This window comes from Numida meleagris, chromosome 3, assembly GCF_002078875.1.
Source record: "Numida meleagris isolate 19003 breed g44 Domestic line chromosome 3, NumMel1.0, whole genome shotgun sequence".
NCBI classification, from domain to species: domain Eukaryota; kingdom Metazoa; phylum Chordata; class Aves; order Galliformes; family Numididae; genus Numida; species Numida meleagris.
In genome coordinates, this window is record NC_034411.1 from 13,335,163 (window position 1) to 13,354,440 (window position 19,278).

The 19,278-nt window shown below is 42.6% G+C and overlaps 1 protein-coding gene and 1 long non-coding RNA gene across 3 annotated transcripts in view; one reads left to right on the forward strand and one right to left on the reverse strand.

Moving 5' to 3' along the window:
* SNAP25 (synaptosome associated protein 25) overlaps positions 1 to 19,243 on the reverse strand; it is a 64,451-nt gene extending 45,208 nt beyond the window's left edge. For both annotated transcript variants that reach the window (XM_021390094.1, XM_021390095.1), the window contains exon 1: positions 19,100 to 19,243. The gene's annotated coding sequence lies outside the window, so the exon portion shown is untranslated. The remainder of the gene's footprint in view (positions 1 to 19,099) is intronic.
* Positions 17,895 to 19,278, forward strand: part of LOC110395544 — a 37,256-nt gene continuing 35,872 nt past the window's right edge. Inside the window, exon 1 of the long non-coding RNA XR_002436447.1 lies at positions 17,895 to 18,098. This is a non-coding gene — a long non-coding RNA (uncharacterized LOC110395544). The remainder of the gene's footprint in view (positions 18,099 to 19,278) is intronic.

A 19,278-nucleotide genomic window follows, 5' to 3' on the forward strand; every position in this document is an offset into this window, starting at 1 on the left:
TCTGCCTGGACATAATAACAACTTGGAAACAATTTCATGTTAGAAACAGAATTCATTTTTTGTAAGCAAGTTTGCTCAGTTCTTTCATAGGGCAGACACTTCTTAATAAGTGAAAACGAAGAGGGAGATGACTCCTTCCTTTATGAAACCCCAGTGGCACGTACAGCAGAAAATCCACATAGTGTAAGAGATGCTGTAGTGCAGCTGCTGCCTGCACACTTACCCCACGGGTAAATTGAAGACCACAGCTCTTAAGCTTTGAAAATACATCTAACAAACACATCTCGAGGACGTTTAGCCTGGACCCATCTGGTAAACTGAAAGTCTTTCGTTCAAGCAAATGAAAAAAAAAAATCCATTGTTGGGGAAAAAAAAAAAAAAGACTGTGTATGTCACTTAAAACAATTAATGCCTTAAGACAACTTTGTGTTTCAGCCTGTGTAAGCACGGAGCCCACTGACTGATGGCGAAGCCATGTCTGACATGCCCCAGGCTTAGCCCAGATAAGCTGTGCAATTGGCAAGGACTGCCAGCATGGCGGTGGTCACAGCCTGCGGGTTCTCTGTCCTCCTCCTCGTGTGATGAACTGCCTACAGCTAGTGAAAGAGCTGCACCTCCAGGTGACCTTGAGCGCAAGAGTACAGGGGCAAGAGATTTATTTAAGGAGCTTGTGGGAGGGGTATGCTCTATTTTTAAAGAAAAATAATCTAAGTGGGGAGTTTATTACTTGGACCTGGATGGCTGCCCAAGAGCAAGGAGCATCCTCCTCCTCAGAGGGATGTACTGCAAATCCTCCATCAACCTTCACACTCTCTACAGCACCTACCTGCTTGTTCAGGCTCACGTATTGATTAATCGTGGCATGTTTGCTGGATTTCTTGATCCTTCTTTGCTGAGAGCTGCTGTACCAGGCTGAGAGATGAACACAGACCACGCAAAGGTTCATCCTGAGGTGTACTAGGGCCCAGGAGCTCTGCTGGAGGCCATTGCAGTCTGGCTTGACGAAACTTGTGCTTGTAATCACAGCCAGTTTCCAAGCTGCCTACTGGGCTCCTCTGCTCCCGGACAGTCCCAGCAGCAGTTGAATGCCATTCCCTCTCCTACTGTTTGCCTCCAGATCCACAAATCCTTATTGCAAGTGCTGCTACCAAGATTGGCAACTGATGTCATCTATCTGGACTTCTGCATGGCTTTTGACATGGTCCCCCACTATATCCTTATCTCTAAATTAGAGATACATGGATTTGAAGGGTGGACTATTTGGTGGATAAGGAATTGATTGGAAGGTCACAGATAGAGGGTTGTGGTCAATGGCTCTGTGTCCATGTGGAGGCTGGTAACAAGCAGTTTCTACCAGCAGTCCGTCTTGGGACCAGTACTCATCAACATCTTTATAAATATCATAGATGAGGGGATTGAGTGATCCTCAGCGAGTTTGCTGATGACACCAAGCTGAGCAGTGAGGTTGATGCAGCAGAAGGAAGGGATGCCATCCAGAGGGACTTTGATAAACTTGAATGGTGGGCCCTTGTGAACCTGATGAGGTTCAACAAAGCAAAATGCAAGGTTTTGTGCTTGTGTTGAGGTAATCCCAGTTATGTATACAAACTGGGAGAAGAAATCCTTGAGAGTAGCCATTCTGAGAAGGACTTAGGGGTCCTTGTTGATGAAAACTTAACATGATCCAGCAGTGTGTGCCTGCAGCCTGGAAAGCCAGTGGTATCCTGGTTTCCATCAGAAGAGTGGCCAACAGGGCAAGGGAGGTGATTGTTCCCCTCTACTCTGCCCTCGTGAGGCCCTGAGAGAGTGTGGTGAGGTGCTGGAACAGGTTGCCCGGAGAGGTTGTGTATGCCCTGTCCTTGGAGGTGTTTAAGGTCAGGTTGGATGAGGCCCTGAGCAATCTGATCTAGTACTTGATCTAGAGGCTGGCAACCCTGTCTGTGGCAGGTGGGTTGGAACTTGATGATCCTTGAGGTCCCTTCCAACCAAAACCATTCTATGATTCCAGGATTCTAAAATTCTGCGATTGCAGCAAGGAGTCTGAGAAGGAGATTTACTTTGCTTTAAACACAGGCAGAAGTAAAGCAGGGAGGGCATACTGCAGTATCCATCTTAATATTTGATGCAATGAAGCCTTCTGCCTTGGGGATTTGCTCTCAGCTGCCGCAGTCTGTGCAAACTGCTGCAGGATCCGGTGCTGGAGCCCTGCAGGAGCTGACAGCCCCTGGTGCCTGTCCCCAGGGCAGAGGGTGCAGCAGCAGTGGGCAGGGAGAGGGTACAGGTTTGGCAGCATCCGTCCGCTTGGGCAACAGAGCCATGCAGCTGTTAGTGCTCTGCTCTGCCTCTGTTCAAACCCCAGATGCTGAGAGGCACGACAACAGACTGAGAGATTGTTTATATTCTTCTCTTTTCCCTACATCTCCCATTCCTTGTCATGAAGCTGCTGAAAATCCAGGTTAAATAATGTAGGAGGGCAGAGTCACAAAAAAGGCTATTTACATTCTTAGGTTTCATTAGACATTGAGGGTAATCACTGTCAGAAACTTCAGACGGGCTCTAGATGAACACAAACCATCACTGATGCCCCATAGACGTATGACAGCAGTCTGTGAAGCAGATTTAGCTTCAATCTCAGAGTTTTAGGCACCCCAAAGATAGAGGCCCTGACTTAGAACTTTGTCCTGGCATATGGAAACAGCCGTAGCTGTTTCCGTGGCTGACACTGGCAAATTTGGATAATTAATTTTAGATGAGTTCTGTATTTAAGAAAGCGAAGACAGCTTGTGAGGAAGCACTCGTAGTCCTCTTTTTCTTCTCATCTGGAAAGCAGGGAAGTGCCTCGGGCTGAGTGAACTAAGTCTGGGATCATTGAGGGAAACTTTTAAAGTCAGCACATCTCTTCTGAGGACTTGGCTTAAGAGGCTGGAACAGGACACTCCCATTTTAATGAAAAACTACAGAGGCTGCTCCAAAAGTAATGCCTCCTATTTTATTCTGTTGGTTCATAACATCAGAGGCAAATGTTGATGGTATAGCAGTAGAGGTTGAACCTTCCCACCATTATTCCATTACATCTTGTTGCCATCTGACAGATGGCAGCAAAGGGGCAGTCTGACACAATGGCATCTGACATGAAAGCATGTATGAAGCAAAGCTGTGGAACTGAATTCCTCCATGCATAAAAAATGGCATCCATTGACATTCTTCTGTGCTTGTTGAACATTTATGGAGACCAAACAGTGGATGTGACCACAGTGAGGTGGTGGGTGGTGTGTTTCAGCAGTGGTGACAGTGATAGGGGATCATCTCTGCTGGTACGGATTTTTATGAGAATAGAATGCAGGCTCTTGTTCATCACTGGTGAAAATGCATAGCTGGTGGTGGTGACTGTGATGATAAATAGTGCTTTGTAGCTGAGAATTTGTTCTATCAAGTAGTGTTATTGTGATCTTTGTATCTGTTGTAGTTTACATGGAAATAAATAGATGGCATTACTTTTGGAGTGACCTATGTATAAATATCCTTCCCTGTCAAACTAAGCTGAAAAAGAAATTCCTGCAGAGTTTTCTCAGAGGAGGTAATCTCACTTCTGCTGAAGCAGCAAAGTATTTCTTATAAACCCAGTGGTAATATATTTTGCTCTAGTATCTTCAGAGCTCATATTGACTACCTTGTCTAACTATAGATATTTATTCATAATGAAAGCAATCAATATTTATTCATATTTAATAAACATTCTTTGAAAGCAGAGATTTCCTTATTCAACAATATCAAGTAGTTTCTCCCTTTGGTAAAAGAAGGCTCTCTGCTACTGAAACGAGGCATTTCTATGCTGCATCACAGTATGAATCTTCCCAATCCAGTCACCTGTCTCCATCCTAGCCCTTCTTCTGGGGAATGCATAAAATCATCTGAGGTGGAAAACAATAGACCAACCCATCAGCCCTTGGTTAGAAGTTGATTATTATCAGGAGTAAGATCATCCACTAGGGAATTTCTCCTGGTTATTTTAGGTAGGTTAGGGAAATTTCTCATGTTGCACTAGGAATCCTAGTCTTTGGCAAGCTTTCCTGCTTCAAACCTCCTCTGACTTAAGACAGGAACAGGAATTAAAAATACTCACCAAAGCTTGAAGAAGCTATTGTATTTCCAGTACATTTCAATAGGCCTTAAGCACTAATACAAGCTCACAAATACCACAAGCATAGCAAAGACTATGTTTTATAGCACAGATATGGAAAACTGAGTAGAAATCATGTATCTTCACCTTTTTGTATCCCAGTGTAACAACAGATTCACATGAAGGCTTATTCATAGAATTAATAAACATATGGAACTGCAGAGCTGGGAGCACTAGGTCAGGAGCAAATTAATGTCATTGAGCAAGTGAAACTTGACTAGGTAATGTGCATGCTGCATTTGAACTAATGAGAATGTTTCTTCATTCCACTGCTGATTAGCAGTTGACCTTGGTTAGAAACTGGATTAATGTTAAGATGTGAAGATCACCTGTCAAGAGAGTTTGCCCCCTGAGCCAGCACAGGGAATTATTAATAGACCCTCAGGGGTCCCTGCTCAAGAACTTATCAAACCCAGAGCCAAATCCCAAAGCAGAATTGTGTCGCTTCTACCCACTTTAAGGAAAAATGAAGAGTCATTAAGTATGCTCTCTCCTCTCCCCACTACCTTGGAGTATAGGTCTGACCACTAGGATTTACTGCCATAGCTCTTCTGACATAAGGACCGTAACCACTGGGGAGCAGTGTCAGCCACCCGCTAAAGGTCTATGGGCAAATCTGTGGAAATTCATGGCATGAACAATTTCTTGCAGAGACTCAAGAAAGAAAAAAAATAAGGCTGCCCTCTGACTCTCAGTAGTCATCCACTCCTGAAGTAAGGGTAATCTCTAGCCACAATCTATTCAAAAACTAGTTAGAAGATCATAAAATATGAGCCTTTCAGGCATTCCCAAAATCACCTCTCCCAAAATCATCTCTCTCCCAAAATCAATCAAGGTGTCTGCAAACACCTTGGCAACATTCCATGAGTAACACATTGCCTCAAACCCTTAGTGGATCCTTTCACAGCCTCTGTGGTGGGTTCTTCTCTCCCATGTAAGCCTATAATCTGAACAGGGGCCCAGAAGGCACCATGAGGGATCAGTTACAAATGTATATAATGATAAAGCAAGTAATTCAGTAGGACCATCAGCATTAAAATAAGATTTCTCCAGCTGTTTTTTGTTGTTGTTTTAAGAAAATATGTTCCCTTTTGAAATGTGGCACAGCATTCATTATTTCAGCCTATAAAATGTCCAAGGCCATTCATCTTTATGCTTAATTCTATTTCTAGAAGAGACAGGAGCCTGTATTAGAGACTACCAAGCACAACTTCTTTCTTATCCCAAACATCTAATACATTGTCTCCAGAAATGGCTTAGCCATGAGAAGTCCTATCAGTTATCATGTGCTTGATATCACCCAAAAAAGAGATGGGAACCTTTCCTACTTTGACTACATTTCCATTACCAAAATTATGAGACTAGAAAAATTTTTTAAACAGCTTCAGTGTGCAAGCAACAAAACTTTGTCATCTTCTCTCTCCAGTTCTAATTGTTTATCGGTATTTCTTGGCTTTGCAGTCTATAATCAGTCTAAATACTTCTGGGGGTTTGGACTAAACAACAGTACAAATGTCATTCATCAGTACAGATTCTTTGGCAGGAGTTAAACTAGATTCATGCCAGACACATAGATAGACACAAGTAAGCAAAGAAATGGGAAAAAAAAATCAATTTCTTTAGAAATATGCAGTGTAATGATTTTATAAACTCATCAAATAATGATCAAAAAGCTCACCAAGAAGATTAAAATTCTTAATTTCTCACATAAACTTAATTTCCTACTTAATTTCTTACATAGCCATATTCTTAGTTTCTTATGTATTTTTGCAGAAAATGAAATAAAGCACAAGTATTTATTTCTAAAAAAAATATTCTTAACCTTTTTGAAACTTTAATAAAAATGGTTCCCTTCCTACTCACTGGCAAAACAAATGTGCATTTTCAGTGCCCACAGATCTCACTACTTTTTAACAGTTTCTGCAACCATGCTTGTTAACTAGCTATTAAAAGAAATGCAGAAGATAATATTACCTCTGGAGGGAAGTATTGTTCTCTTTGATATTGGATTAAGTATAAAATGGCTAAAAATCCGGAATTTTCCCCAATATTTCACATTCTGTGTGTTCAAATTTTAATATAAAATTGATATGTCCCCATTTCAGAAACACCAGCTAGTTTAAGCAGTAATGGAGACACATACAGAGTGAGGTAAATGAATTCTGAAACAAATTAATTTCAATAGCACCGATTAAAGAATGTTTCTATATTCTTTTCTGGTCTGATTTATTAAGCAAACGATTTTTCTGTATTGTATTTGCTCATCTGTCAGTGACTTACAGAAAACACCTACACCAAGATATAATGCAACATGACTCAGCAGCAGTACAGATGAGTAAATTTGACTGGTAATTTACTCAAAAATCGAATTCATCACAAACAGTGATAATTGTATCTACAAGAACCAATGCTTACTTTTTTTTTACATACACAATACTTCCCGTATTGCTTTTTACAGAGACAAGAAATGGTTGCAACTCTTTTCTTCATCTTTTTTTTTTTTTTATTGAGAGAACCTCATCCTTTGACAGCTTACTCCCTTAGCTCATTTTTAACCTTTATAAAGTTAATTCTTCACATAGTTTTACAGTGTGCTTTCCAGAAAAATGGTGGTTGTCCTTTGCTTTTTTTGTGAGTTCTAGGCAGAAAACTTCAAGAACAGTCAGAGATGTTTGCAGTAATGGCCAACTAAACTGTCATCTGACCTAGAAATAGAACTTCTTGAATCACAAACACAAGTGAGTGGCTTAATTTCCTACGACATCTACAGTTATATCTGGACATTTCCCTTCAGTCCATCTGTATTCGGCAGTCCTGCAGTGTGTTTAATTTGCTCAAAGAATGCCAGATTGCTACAACCATCACAATCCCACATGCATACATCTTCTCTTCCTTTGAAGGGAGGTAGATCCTGTCAATTCTTTTAAGAAATTTTAAATAGTGGATCCCAAGTCTCTATTTCAGGCCAATGCAGTTCGCCCCTGGCTTGAGAGGTAGACTTTAATCTCATGCTTCTGTGTGCTATGTTCCATCTGTGACTATAGGGCAGGAGTTTGTGAAAATGAGATTGTCAACCAGGCAACAAAAGCTTTTTACATTTCACTAGCTCAAAGCCTGTTTCATAGTTCTTCCCCATAATACGGCACAAAGCAGCAGAGATTTTCTAAAATTCGGATTGAATGGTGTTGCATCAGCATCCCCAGCAACTTCAAATTTTTCATATAACTATATCATACTACATCAGCCTTCCTGCAATTGCCATTTGTTGCCTTTTTACTCATGGCAGACCTGAATTGCCTGTCATCTTTCTTTAGGAGGTCTTTTAGCAATGTTAAAGCTTCTGTGAGGGAAGTTAGACTCCAGACAAGGTAAATTACTGTCCAGGACATTTCTTTGCTCAGTGTGATTCTCTGGGGGCTGCATCTCTCGTGACTGCTTCTAGTGACGGTTGCTATTTCTGCATAGATGAACATCACAGCTCAACTGAGAAAATGTGACCAACATATCTACAACTGCAGTCCTGCATTTTTAATAACATCCTCCTGGTGCCTCAAAATAACATTTATTCACATACTGCTTTTAGAATTCCTATCAAAAATCCCATGGATGAAATTACTGGAAGTAATGCTTGCCAAAGCACCATTTAAAAAAATGTTTAATTAAGAATATTCATAGAGAGAAAATTCTGGATCAAAATGCAAATTTTCACTCTAGCCACATCTGTAGCCATTGCACACTCAGTAAGGGAGCAGAAAACCCTCTGCACTCGGCCCATGAAATTGAAGAAATGCAGCCCAAGAGGGGCTTCATGTGTGTGCAATGAGAGGTCTGAAGAACTAGAAAAGATTTTCTCAGAAATGATTCTGTGAATCAGTTGAGGAGTAAGTCAAGAAAAATAACAATTTGTGGTGAACAATCCCGGAAGTCAGAAGATTTCACTGTATAATTGATTTGCTGCAAATTATTCTCTTGCTTCTTCAACAGTGGTATGCCTTAAGAGAATCTCAGCTGTGTGATTACTGAGGTGCTGATGGGACATTCTTCTCAGCTTTGCTCCTGCTTTGGACTGAAAGGACTGACTCAGTAGAGGTGAGTCAGTTCAGCTCTGCCATTTTGGAGAGAGGACCTGGCTAAGTATTCCTTTAGGCACACAGTGATTCATAGCAAAATTCTTAGTGAGCTCAACTAGATGAGAATAGGCTGCTTTCCTGCCTTGTGTAAATCACTGCATGCTTGTGTGTATGTAGTTTTCTGCCTGGCTTCTCAGTCAATGAATTCAATTATTATAAACTTGAAGATTTAGGCAGGGGTTGTATATAGTGGCATGCAGAAGATAACAAACACAGCTCCTGTTTCCTTAAGGCACATTGTGTTCAGTGTTTCCTGCACCTCCACCCTGCACTGTCTGCTCCAGTTCACACTACTCTTGCCTTGGAAATGAGGAGCAGCTCTGCAAAATGTCTTCTGCATGATGCAGTTATGCATTATTAATACGTTTGCACTTAAGACGCTGGCTTTTTGAGTAGGCCCCTTTGTTACTGTGTCCAGAGATTTAAAAAATGCTTAATTACTGCCAGAAAGACCTTCCTTTTTCACTTAAAGTGTGTTTTTAAGTCAGTTGTTATCAGGATTTCCACATGGTTCAGTGTTGCTGTACTGATTTACCCCACCTAAGCCACTGGGAGTAAATGCTCAGTTGAAATGGGAAGTGTCCTGCCTCTGAAACAGTTTCCTTTTCTTGTACCTATTGTTCTGGTTCTTTCAGCTGAGCAGAATGTCTTGTTACAGGCTGAGTCTGCCAGCAAAGGACTATTTCTGGCTGATAGGACCTGCCCGTGGCAGGTTCTCAGCCGTCCAATTGCTAACATTCTGCACTGGTGTTTCTGGTGCATTCCTGTAGGTCTTTGTGCATCAGGACACTCCTATTCCAAGTGCTCATCTAAAAGACTGCAGAAATGCTCTTATTTGTTTTTTGGAATGTCCTTTTTGTGCTGAGAACTCTGTATTGGAACACTTTCCTGTAATCCTTCCTCGTTATCTTGCCCTATTCATTGTTAGTGAAAGCATAAAAAATGCTTCACTCCTTGTTCTTTCACCCCACCTGCTGAAACTGGGGATGCAATATGGAGAAACATTGTTCCTACCCAAGTGAAATGAAACTGAAATGTTATGAGAAATGCCATTATTAAAGAGTTGTTTTCGTAATGTAAGAATTGTCTTTTTTTCTGTAACAAAGCCCTTAAAGCTGGTATTTTTCTGATGAGTTTTCAGAGGAATTTTTCTGATGAAGGTCCCTGCTGACCTAGCAGCAGCCTCGTTAGATACCAGCCCTGCTGCACATTTATTCAGTTCCTCTGTCCTGGTGACTGTGAGCCAGCTCAGGAGACAACGCCGCATAACATTTAATTGTAGCTTGTGCTGCTGGGCAGCTTGTCTTGAGCAAAGCAGTAAACCATGAGACACAATCTTCAGAATGACTGGGACTTACTTTCCTTTCTGTCTCATAAACTCATTCATCTGAGCAACTGCTTACAACCATGAATGTGGCGTTCACAGATCCCACCCCACACTGGGATCTCATCACTTCTGGTGATGTCCTTTTTATAGTCTACCACTTTCATTCTGTCTCATGACTTCAGCTGTGAAGCAGTAATTTAACCCCCCATCTGGCACTATTAATTTGCACCGATAACGTCATGACTCTTCTAAAATAGGCTTCAATTTCTAACACACTTGAAAAAAGTGTCTTTTTTAGGCTTTCTAATAAAAACAAAATTCTTGTCCGTGCTTTGTGAAATTCCATACAGTAGTTTGGTTTTTTTTTTTATGTAAATGCTGCAGAACAACTGTCTCAAATACTGCAGTGAATAGCTAGCAGCCACTAATGTTTTGCTCAGCTTTTGTCTCTGAAACACAAAGTTGATGATAATTGAAAACTTGATTAAATTTGGAAGTCTTTCCGACTTACGAAAAGTAGATAGTTTTGAGAAATAGATTCTGGTAGCAGGCATGAATGTCTGGACATCAGCTGTATGCACAACACATCTTTTGAAGATGCCGCCACAAAAACAGGCTAGACCACAGACAGAAGCTAAAGAAACTGAAATCTGTAAACAGCTCTGGAGTCCCACATTCAGTTCTTGAAGATTTAATCTCCCAGCATCAAAGAATTTGTACTGGCCATTGGCTCAGTGTTTTCTCTCTTCACCTGCCAGGCTGAGGAACCTTTTAAAAGCTTTACTCATAATCTCTTAAGTGCAAGAAAAGGCTTTCTGGGTGTAAGGATGAAACATAACTATAATAAGATACTGACTCAGAAAGAATGGAGCTCTCGAGAATGAGTGGTACAGAGGAAGGCAAGTATTATTCCATAAAGAAATAGGAGTGACCATGGGAAAATCAAAGTAGGGCAGCAGCAGATTCTTATCAATCTAAATAGCAATTTAATAGCAATTTAATTTTCAAGCAAATAGTTGCCTCCACAGTGAAAAACTTACTGGATTTCACTGCTCAATTGAAAACCATATATGGTAACTTTCTCTACCACTGGCAATTCTTGAAATCAAGACTGGATAATTTTGTGTTACTGGAGAAGCAGTTAATCTGGGAAAGCCCTTTAGCCTGTAGGATGTTCTTTTTTTTAGGGGGTTCAGCTCACTGATGGGTAACCCCTTCTGACCTCCTAGTCAGTGGATCTGGCAAAGAAGAAGTAAGGACTGATGTTGCTGACTATTGTCAGGAGCCAGTCAGCTCTTCATCTCCAACCTGCACTCTTTCCCTGCTTGTCCCTTTGTGTTATGAGTGGCCCATGGTGAAAAATGTTCCCTCTGTTCATAGCAGCCCTGAGACACTCAGCAACACTCTATCCAGAATGGGGCTGATAGGTGCCCTACTACTTGCTGATGCTGCTGTTCAGTATGGTCTAGAGAAATGAAGATAGGGTTGAGTGATGAAAATTTGTTTCCGTCACCCAATCTCCCTCTGGCTTCCCTGACTCTGCTTGTGATAAAGCTGTAAAACCAAGGCAGGCTGTGTGCAAATGACTATGTATCAAGGAAACTAGATTTTTATTCAAGTCTCTGCTGTGCTTTGACCATGTAAACCATATCCAGATTGTAAATTCTTTTCTTGCATCTCCCTCTCCTGGAAGGGTGGTTTTCCCCATGGCATTCAGGAAAGATGAAGAGAGCAGAAAGCTGAGGGAGAGGTGAGGTAGGATGGGGACGAGACCCTCAGACTCACAAGAAGCAAAAAGATAGCAGAGTTACTGAGGCTTCCAGAGGACAAAAGGTGCTGCTAGGCTCTTCTGTCACATGCTACCATCTGTCAGCCGACTTAACACTGTGACATTAAGTGCCCTGGGTGCTAATCTGGGAATTGGGGTACTACCATAGCTAACCATGGTTTTGTGATGCCTGCAGCTCCCTCGCATTCTTATTTGTCAACCTCTTGGAAATGCACACCAGTTGTTGTTTAACAGGCTCAGAAAATAATCTTCAGAGTCTACAAGTTGCTCCAGGAGCATTTTGTACAATTTAGAACAGTTAATTAAGAAAAAAGGGACTAGACAATGCAATGATTTAAAAATACCTTGCTAAATTTGAAAATTGGAGGTATGCAGATGGCCCTACTGTTTGTTATGTTAAAAAAGTGGTCTAGAGCATTTTAAATTATACTCAGTGCATTCCTGGCGCCTTGAGGGTTTTTTCCACTGTCTCTTTCTTGATGTGCTCAACTCTAAAATGAACTAAACTGACAAGCCTACACCACAGCAGAGAGCCATCCAAGCTTTTTTTCCTTTCTCTCTTTTTTTTTTTTTTAAATAAGGAAAAGCTCTTATGAATATTAGACTTGAAGGGACTTGCTGCCCTATCTGGTCTAGTGTCTTGTGACCACCAACAAGTACATCATATAATCCTCTTCATGAATTCATCAAGAGCCATCTTAAACCATTTGCTGCCATTGCTTGGCCTTTCTGTCTCCACTACTCTTGGTATGATAAAAGATGTCTTTTATCAAGAATTGCAGAAATGAGTGCCCTATCTCAAGGATATGTTTTTAATGGCAAAAACCTGTAGGCAATCCTTTAAAAGATTAGGCAACTAACTGAGATTTCCATACAGCTGAGCAAATAGAATAAGTGCTTCTCTGAGGAGGGAGGCTGTTAGAAGTCGGTGGTGAATTCTGATTTAATTGGGTTCGCATACCTTAGTTTGTTTCTTGAGGGCTTTTCACATACTTGAGTGTCACTTAGGTGAATACTCTCTGGAAAAGCAAACGTTTGGCTGAAACAATCAAATATTCATAGAACATCTCTGGGTTGTATATTCAGTTGTCACAGTGTCAGTTTGGCACTGGTGCTGTAGCACTGCTCTCCCCTCTGCAGCTTAACGCAGCTCTGGCAAACCCACAGCGTGGTGCTGTGGCTGGCCATGACAGCACAACCAAATGCGTGAATGTTACATCTACCTTCTGGTCTGAGATTACTTTCTCCTCTTGCTGTCATGAATGTAATATGAATACTTTTAGGTCACCAATCTCAGGCACTGGAGACTACTGTACCCCTAACATACATAAAAATATCCTTCCAAAGATGGGGGATATCTGTCTTGCACCTGAAGCTGTGGAATGCAAACTAGGAGTTGCTCTAATCTCAGTTCTTTCTTCTGTCGATGAAGGTAATTGAGGCACTTGACAAAGATTATATTTATTTAGTGTGTGATACTTGCACCTGAATCCAGATATTCTGGGTGCAGACCCTCCACTTTAATAACTAAACAATAATATCTGAAGCTAAAGTGACCTTTACTGAACATCCCTAGTCCACATAAATTGCGATAGCTTTCTTACTGCTTTCTGGAAGAACAAATTGTTCCTAAGAGATGGCAGTGCCTAATAAATAGAGAACAGAAATTTCTCTCCTAACAGTGTCATTCACCTATGAGGTGAGCGCTGCTGAGCACAGGCAGACCTGAGCTCTGCCCATGTGCATGTATGCAGAATGGAAGCATGCCAGGCAGGAACAGCACTGGGCTGAATTAAATAGCAAGTCCCTCATGCCTACAGCAATGACAGCTTGTCTGAATCCCTGTAAGGTAAATGATGAGCTGTCTAAGAATGTGAATGAGAACCAGACTGAACGCAAAATACTAGCATGGAGGGGGAAAAATAAAACTTTAATTTGCATCTAAAGTATGGCAAAGCTAATTTTTGTACCTTTTCTTTTAAAAGATACTTAAATATGCATGGAAGACTTCTGTTTAAAAAAATAATCAGTGAATGGTAACACTATTTTGACAGATTAGCTCTTCTAAAGAATTGTACTTTTGTTTCATGACATTTTTAGAGTAGCTGGAGAAAATATGTTTACCTCTGTGGGGCAGATCAATAAACTGGCATGTGTGCAGTTCCACTGTGAACTATCATTTGCAGGAGAGGGGAAGAAACAAAATGAACAGTTGGCACATCTTCCAAATAGCTGGTTTGTATGAAAAACAAAATTACTTCTTCTGGTAGAACTGTATTGTGACCCAGAAACAGAGTTTGTCTCCTTAGGGAGGAGAGTAATTATAACATAAATAACTCATGACAAACGCCGTAGCTGTGCTGTGATCAGAGTCTTCAGTTTTCAGCTAAACTCCATGCTAGCATTCTAGTCTTTTTGACAGGCAAGTGACTGTGAAAATGTTTGGAGATTTGCAGCCTGGGATATTTTAGTGAGAATACACAGCTGCGAAACTGTAGGAGATGGACGTGAGCAAGGTAGAATTACACGTGTGCCCTAACAATCATTCTGTAGTGCCTTTGTATGTGCACCTCCCTGTTAATTGGTAGTTTTTGAGTAAGAAATAGCAAATCTTGCAATAATTTTAAAAATCACTTACATGAAGCATCCTTCTCTAATCATGGCCTGGCATATATATTTTAGTTATTAGTGCTGACACAGGCTGTGATAACTATCATTTTCCTTGTGAACTCTGCCAGTAAACTCTGGTACAGTAACTCTGTTGTATTAAAAGCACAAGAAAAACTATAATGTATAAAAATGTATGAAAACAGTTCTCCTCTTTCTGTTTTAGAAATATGTACAGTAAGACTGCTATGCCTTTGCTCCTTTATACTTCTATCAGTAATATGGCTGAGTAGTCAAACAGTTAAAAATATTGCCTTAAAAGGCTTAGGGGAAGGGGCATGATTTTCTTGTGTATTTATTGGAATGCAGGAAAATTTCCCACTACTTCCTGCTTGGGAAAAAAATTGATTACTTCTGCTAGGAAATGCAGCCTGTGAGATCAAACTGCATTAATTCAACCGAAAGTGCAGGTTTCATTTTGCAACACATTCATTTCCACAATTCTGACTTTTGCAGCACACAGATGTGCACCTGGGAAAAACTGGGCCTCATTTCTGGGTTTTACGCCATCACAAAGTTCTGCTGAAGTTATATACCAGCAGAGTGCAGTAGAACCCAACCTGAAATACAGCCAGAACGTGCAGTATGCCTGCTCCACTGTTTCATCATTGCTTACCATCACTATCTGTGAGGCAGAAAACTACTTGAACCTTGAAGCTGTGAGAATCTGCAACAATAAGCCAGAATGGTACAAACAGGGTTTGGAGAAAAGACATTTTGAGTTACATCTGTTTCATGCAAAGACTGCTTCTTCAGCAAGTATACCAATTCCTGTTATAAAACATGAATGGTGAGCCCCAGCTCAGCATCATCAGCCTGTGGTGTAACACAGCACTCTGTTATGCTCATGCACACCAGTTGACAGTGTGGCCTGATAATAAGTTAACTCTCATTTAAAAACAGAAATGGAGCATAGTTAGCTTTTAAAAAAAATAAAATTAAAAAAATTAAAAATCCTTTTAAATAGCTGAATTGGCCAGCATTAGCTTTCAGCTTTCAAAGGCCAGGAACAGCCATGATGAATTACATAATATTTCTTTCTTCTCTCTATGCTTGTATGGAATTCAGCTTTCTCCAGTGAATAAGAACAGAAACCTTATCTCTCTTTAAAAAAAGCAACTACTACAAAAACAACACATACACACAAAATAAAATAAAGGAAAAGGGTGTAATGCAGTGATTGAATTCTCTTTGCAGTATATTACAATATATTTCAGTGGGGACATGTCTGCAGAGGGGATATATCTTGCTTTCCTTTCGAAAAGCAAAGCTGCTAAATGTTGTCTTATGTTTTAAGTCCCACAGAATGATGTGCAGACTTTCTTCTTGGACTGCAAGTCTAACCAATATATGCCGATTATTGGGATTGGAATGCTTTCTATCCCCTGTACTCATCTCTAGTGTCACACAGCCTGACTTGTGAGCTTACTCAGAAATGCATCCAAAGTCTAGCTCACCACTGGAAGTATTTCTCTTGATTTCAATGGACTCTGGGTTAGATGCCTTAAAATAATCAAAATCAAAATTCCATGCTCATCTCCCGTCTTGACAACATCTTAATGCTTTGTCCAAGTCTGTGTTTCTTTCATCACGGTGTTCTTTGAAAGTAAGCAGAAGATGACTGTAGGTGGGCATGACAATGAGGCAAGAGAGTTGGAAACAGAAGCACAATGAAAGATGTGAAGGCAAAGCTAAATTTAATTCTCAAATAACAGGGCAAATGAGCCAAACACTTCCTCTAGGCCATTCAAACCCACTAGCATTCAAAACATTTTTGAGTCTTGAAACATCAGCCACAGGGTCATCGTAAAGCAGGAAGGAACAGCTTTGAGCCTATCAAGTTGATATATACTTGTACTTGGTGGTAAGAAAAGTCCTAGAAAATCCAGTGAAATGCAGGACAGCTTATTAAAAATTATTGTTTGATGAGAGGCAGATTTTGCTGGTGGGAGTGTGTATCTAAGATAGTATTTGTGGAGGAAGTAACAAAGGGGTGATAGACAAGAACTAGGAATATAAATTGTACATTTCAGAAAACTGCTTGTTGTAATGTGATGCAGAAGCTGAATCTGCAAGGTCAGTAAGGAAGGAAGCTGGCGTTTATCTAAGCTAAGGGCACAGATATCAGTAAAGGCTCAAAAATGATGAGCTAAAAGAAATACGCAGTTCTTTGACAGCTGATGTTCTTGACAAACTATATCCAGCTCTCCCAGGAGTAGATATATGAGCCCTGGTGCCTGCTCCAAAGCCCAGCCTCCTAGAGGTAATTGTGATCTGCCTGAGACCTGCATCCTGCTGCAGTTCTCAAACGCATTATTCTTCTCTCTGTTAGATGCTCTAAAAAGCTTCAACAATTATACTGTTACAGACTACCTGGCGCTCACCCAGCCCAAAGGTGACTGCATTTCTAGCAGTGGAGGAAACTTCAGATACAGAAAAACGTACTTATTCCAGTGAAGGCCATAACGTGAGTTTACATTTGTTGTGGTTTTAAGTGGCTTAAACCCTAGAAGTCTGAAATAAATATGTATGTGTTTTAATATGTTTAAATGAAAGTGCTGTGATTATATTATAGTTATGAGAAATTCAGGAAAAAATATCAGAAAAAGAAAACAAGTATAGTTGTGTAACAAGCCAAGATAAACCAATTTCTTTTCTTCCTATGCTTTTTTACATGCCTGAGAGGAGGAATTGTTAAGAGACTGAGTTCTCCATTCTGCCGTATACTTTCCATTTTACCTCGAATGTTGAAACATATGCAGAGGCTGTAGCCTTGTGACACGAAAGCCTAAACATTGCTTAAGTTTTTATTACTGACTGGAAAGCATGTTGATTAGTTACCTTGCTCAGTTATAGCAGTGCAAGCATTAGGTATAGAGTATGTTCTATTTGCCTTAGCAGTTTAATCTCACTATTTGTTGCCATGCCTAACCTCTATGGAGATGAATGAAAAGCTTTCTGTTGACCTGAAAAGCAGCTTCCACCTCCAATGCAGTAAATCTGCAAATTGGAGCTGTGTTTCACTAAATGTACTTTAAGTGTTCTTTATTTTTCTGCCCTCTTGAGTTCAGTGGACATAGAACCTGGTCCTGGGTGCTCTTGGATATCTCACTTTAATTTCCTAGTTAGCTGTAGAAATATAGATAAACTGCATTTATTTGGGGTTGGTGTTTATCTGCATTTTGTTTCGTAACATGCTTAGTTATTTCAAGTCCTCTTGACTTCAGTGGGAGCTTCAAGGTCTTGCTTTTGCAAATCAGGCCTGCTTGTACCTTTGCTTTGGTCACTTCTGCTGTCTCTTTGGCACTCGTCAAATCGAGGGATCTGCTCTTCAGCAGTGACTTCCTCACCAGCCCCTTACGCACTATGCAGAAGCAATGGAAAACCACTGCCACTTTTTCCTAGACGGTACCTTTGGCTGTGCTTCAGCGACATGCAGGGATATGGGGGGCGAATTCTGCAGCTAGAGCTCTCATCTCTCAGATGGCCCCATCCCCTCCCCAGCAGCCCATAGAGGTGGCTGCCTCCACACCAGCCTTGTCTTGTCATGGTCTGTGGAGCTTAGAGCTGGGACAGAGCAGGGAGGAGAGAGACAGGCATGTCCTTGTGGATGCGGCAGCCAGGACTGGCAGTAGCCAGGTATGGCTTGGAGAGTTGCTCTGCCATCCCTAGGCTTCACCACAGACCAGCCTCTCCATCCCCACCCCCTCCCCCCCGCCCCCTTTTCAGCTGGGAATGAAACCAGCAGCAATTACTCAAGCCAAGCACGTAAATCTGGCAGATCCCGTGGCCCTCATTTGACGCAGCTACGCAGTGCAATGTCCGGACGCCCAACCCACTCCCCCCTTCTCCCCTTGTTTATTTGCCCTGCAGAAAACAGCAAAGTTACCAACTTTGCCAGCAGTGAGCTGTACGAAGGGGAGAAGGAAACCGGGGTGCCAGGGAGCAGGAAGGTCAGGGGAAGAGGATCGCCAGGGGCAAGGAAGCCGGGGCCAAGAGTGCAAGGTGGGTTTGCCTACATTCAATAAGTAGCTGAGCTGCCCCGGCACAAGGCTGCAGAGCTCCCGGGGCCGACCCTCCGTGGGCGCGGGGATGCCCTGGGGGCTGCTGCCGGTCCGGAGGGACCCCACGGACCAGGTGTTACATAACTCCTGTTTCCCTTGCACCAATCCCTTTCCGCCAACGGGCCGGGTGGGAGACAGGCTGAAATGCTAAATGCCGCTTAATTTCAAGAACCGAAGCTTATTATTTTTATTTATTTATTTTTTAATTTCTACCCCTTTGCGCTCCGAGCTGCCGAGGAACCTCTGAAAGCCCCAACTGTTTCAGGCTGAGGTCCCGTCCCGGAAGGAGCGAACAGTTATCAGTTCGCTTCCCGTGCGCCAGGGCAGGGACTGCCCGGGGCTGGCGGCCCGGGGGAGGTGCGGAGCCGCAGGGCGCTGCGGCGCGCCCGCCTCCGCCTGCGCCAGGGCTCCGCGCCCGGGGCGCCGCGGCGCTCTCCGCGGTACTGAAGCCAGACGCTGTCCGCGGTTCTGAACAGCCTCCCGCCTCCGGCAGAGCCGCAATACTCTCTGCTGACCTCCCCCGGGCCACCGTCCTCGGTGCCGAAGCGCCGCCGCAGCCCTGCGCGGTGCGGCGCGGGAAGGGCGCTGCAGTGCCCTGGGCGGCTGCAGCCCTGCGCGACCCAGCCGAGCAGAGAGCCCGCAGCACCCTGCTCCCAGTCCGGGGTTAGAAATGCGCTGCTTGCCCTTCTCCTCCGGCTTCCTGCCGCCCTCGAGCGAGCCCGATACAGCGGAAACACAGAGCTCGGCTCCCTCTCATGGTTCCAGCCGGAGATGAGGCTGGCGGCGGCATTACACCCCTCTCCTCGACTTCCTCCATCCCTGTAGCAACCCAGAGACAGGAGACAAAACGCCGAGCGGGTCCCTCTTTAAACAAATCCTTTTATCGCTTCATTTTCGTTAATACTGCCCCCTCCCCTTGCGCAGCTGGTGGCCCGCCCTTACCTCGGCTTGTGCAGCGCTCCGCCGGGCCGCCGCGGCGGGGTCGGTGGCTCGGTGCCGCAGCTGGGAGGCAAGGACAGCCGCTGCTGACCTCCTCGGGTCTCCTTCTTCAATGGACCGAGAGCCGTGCCCTCATCAAAGATGGCCGTCCGCTCCTACGTCAGCAGCTTTTAATAGCCCTC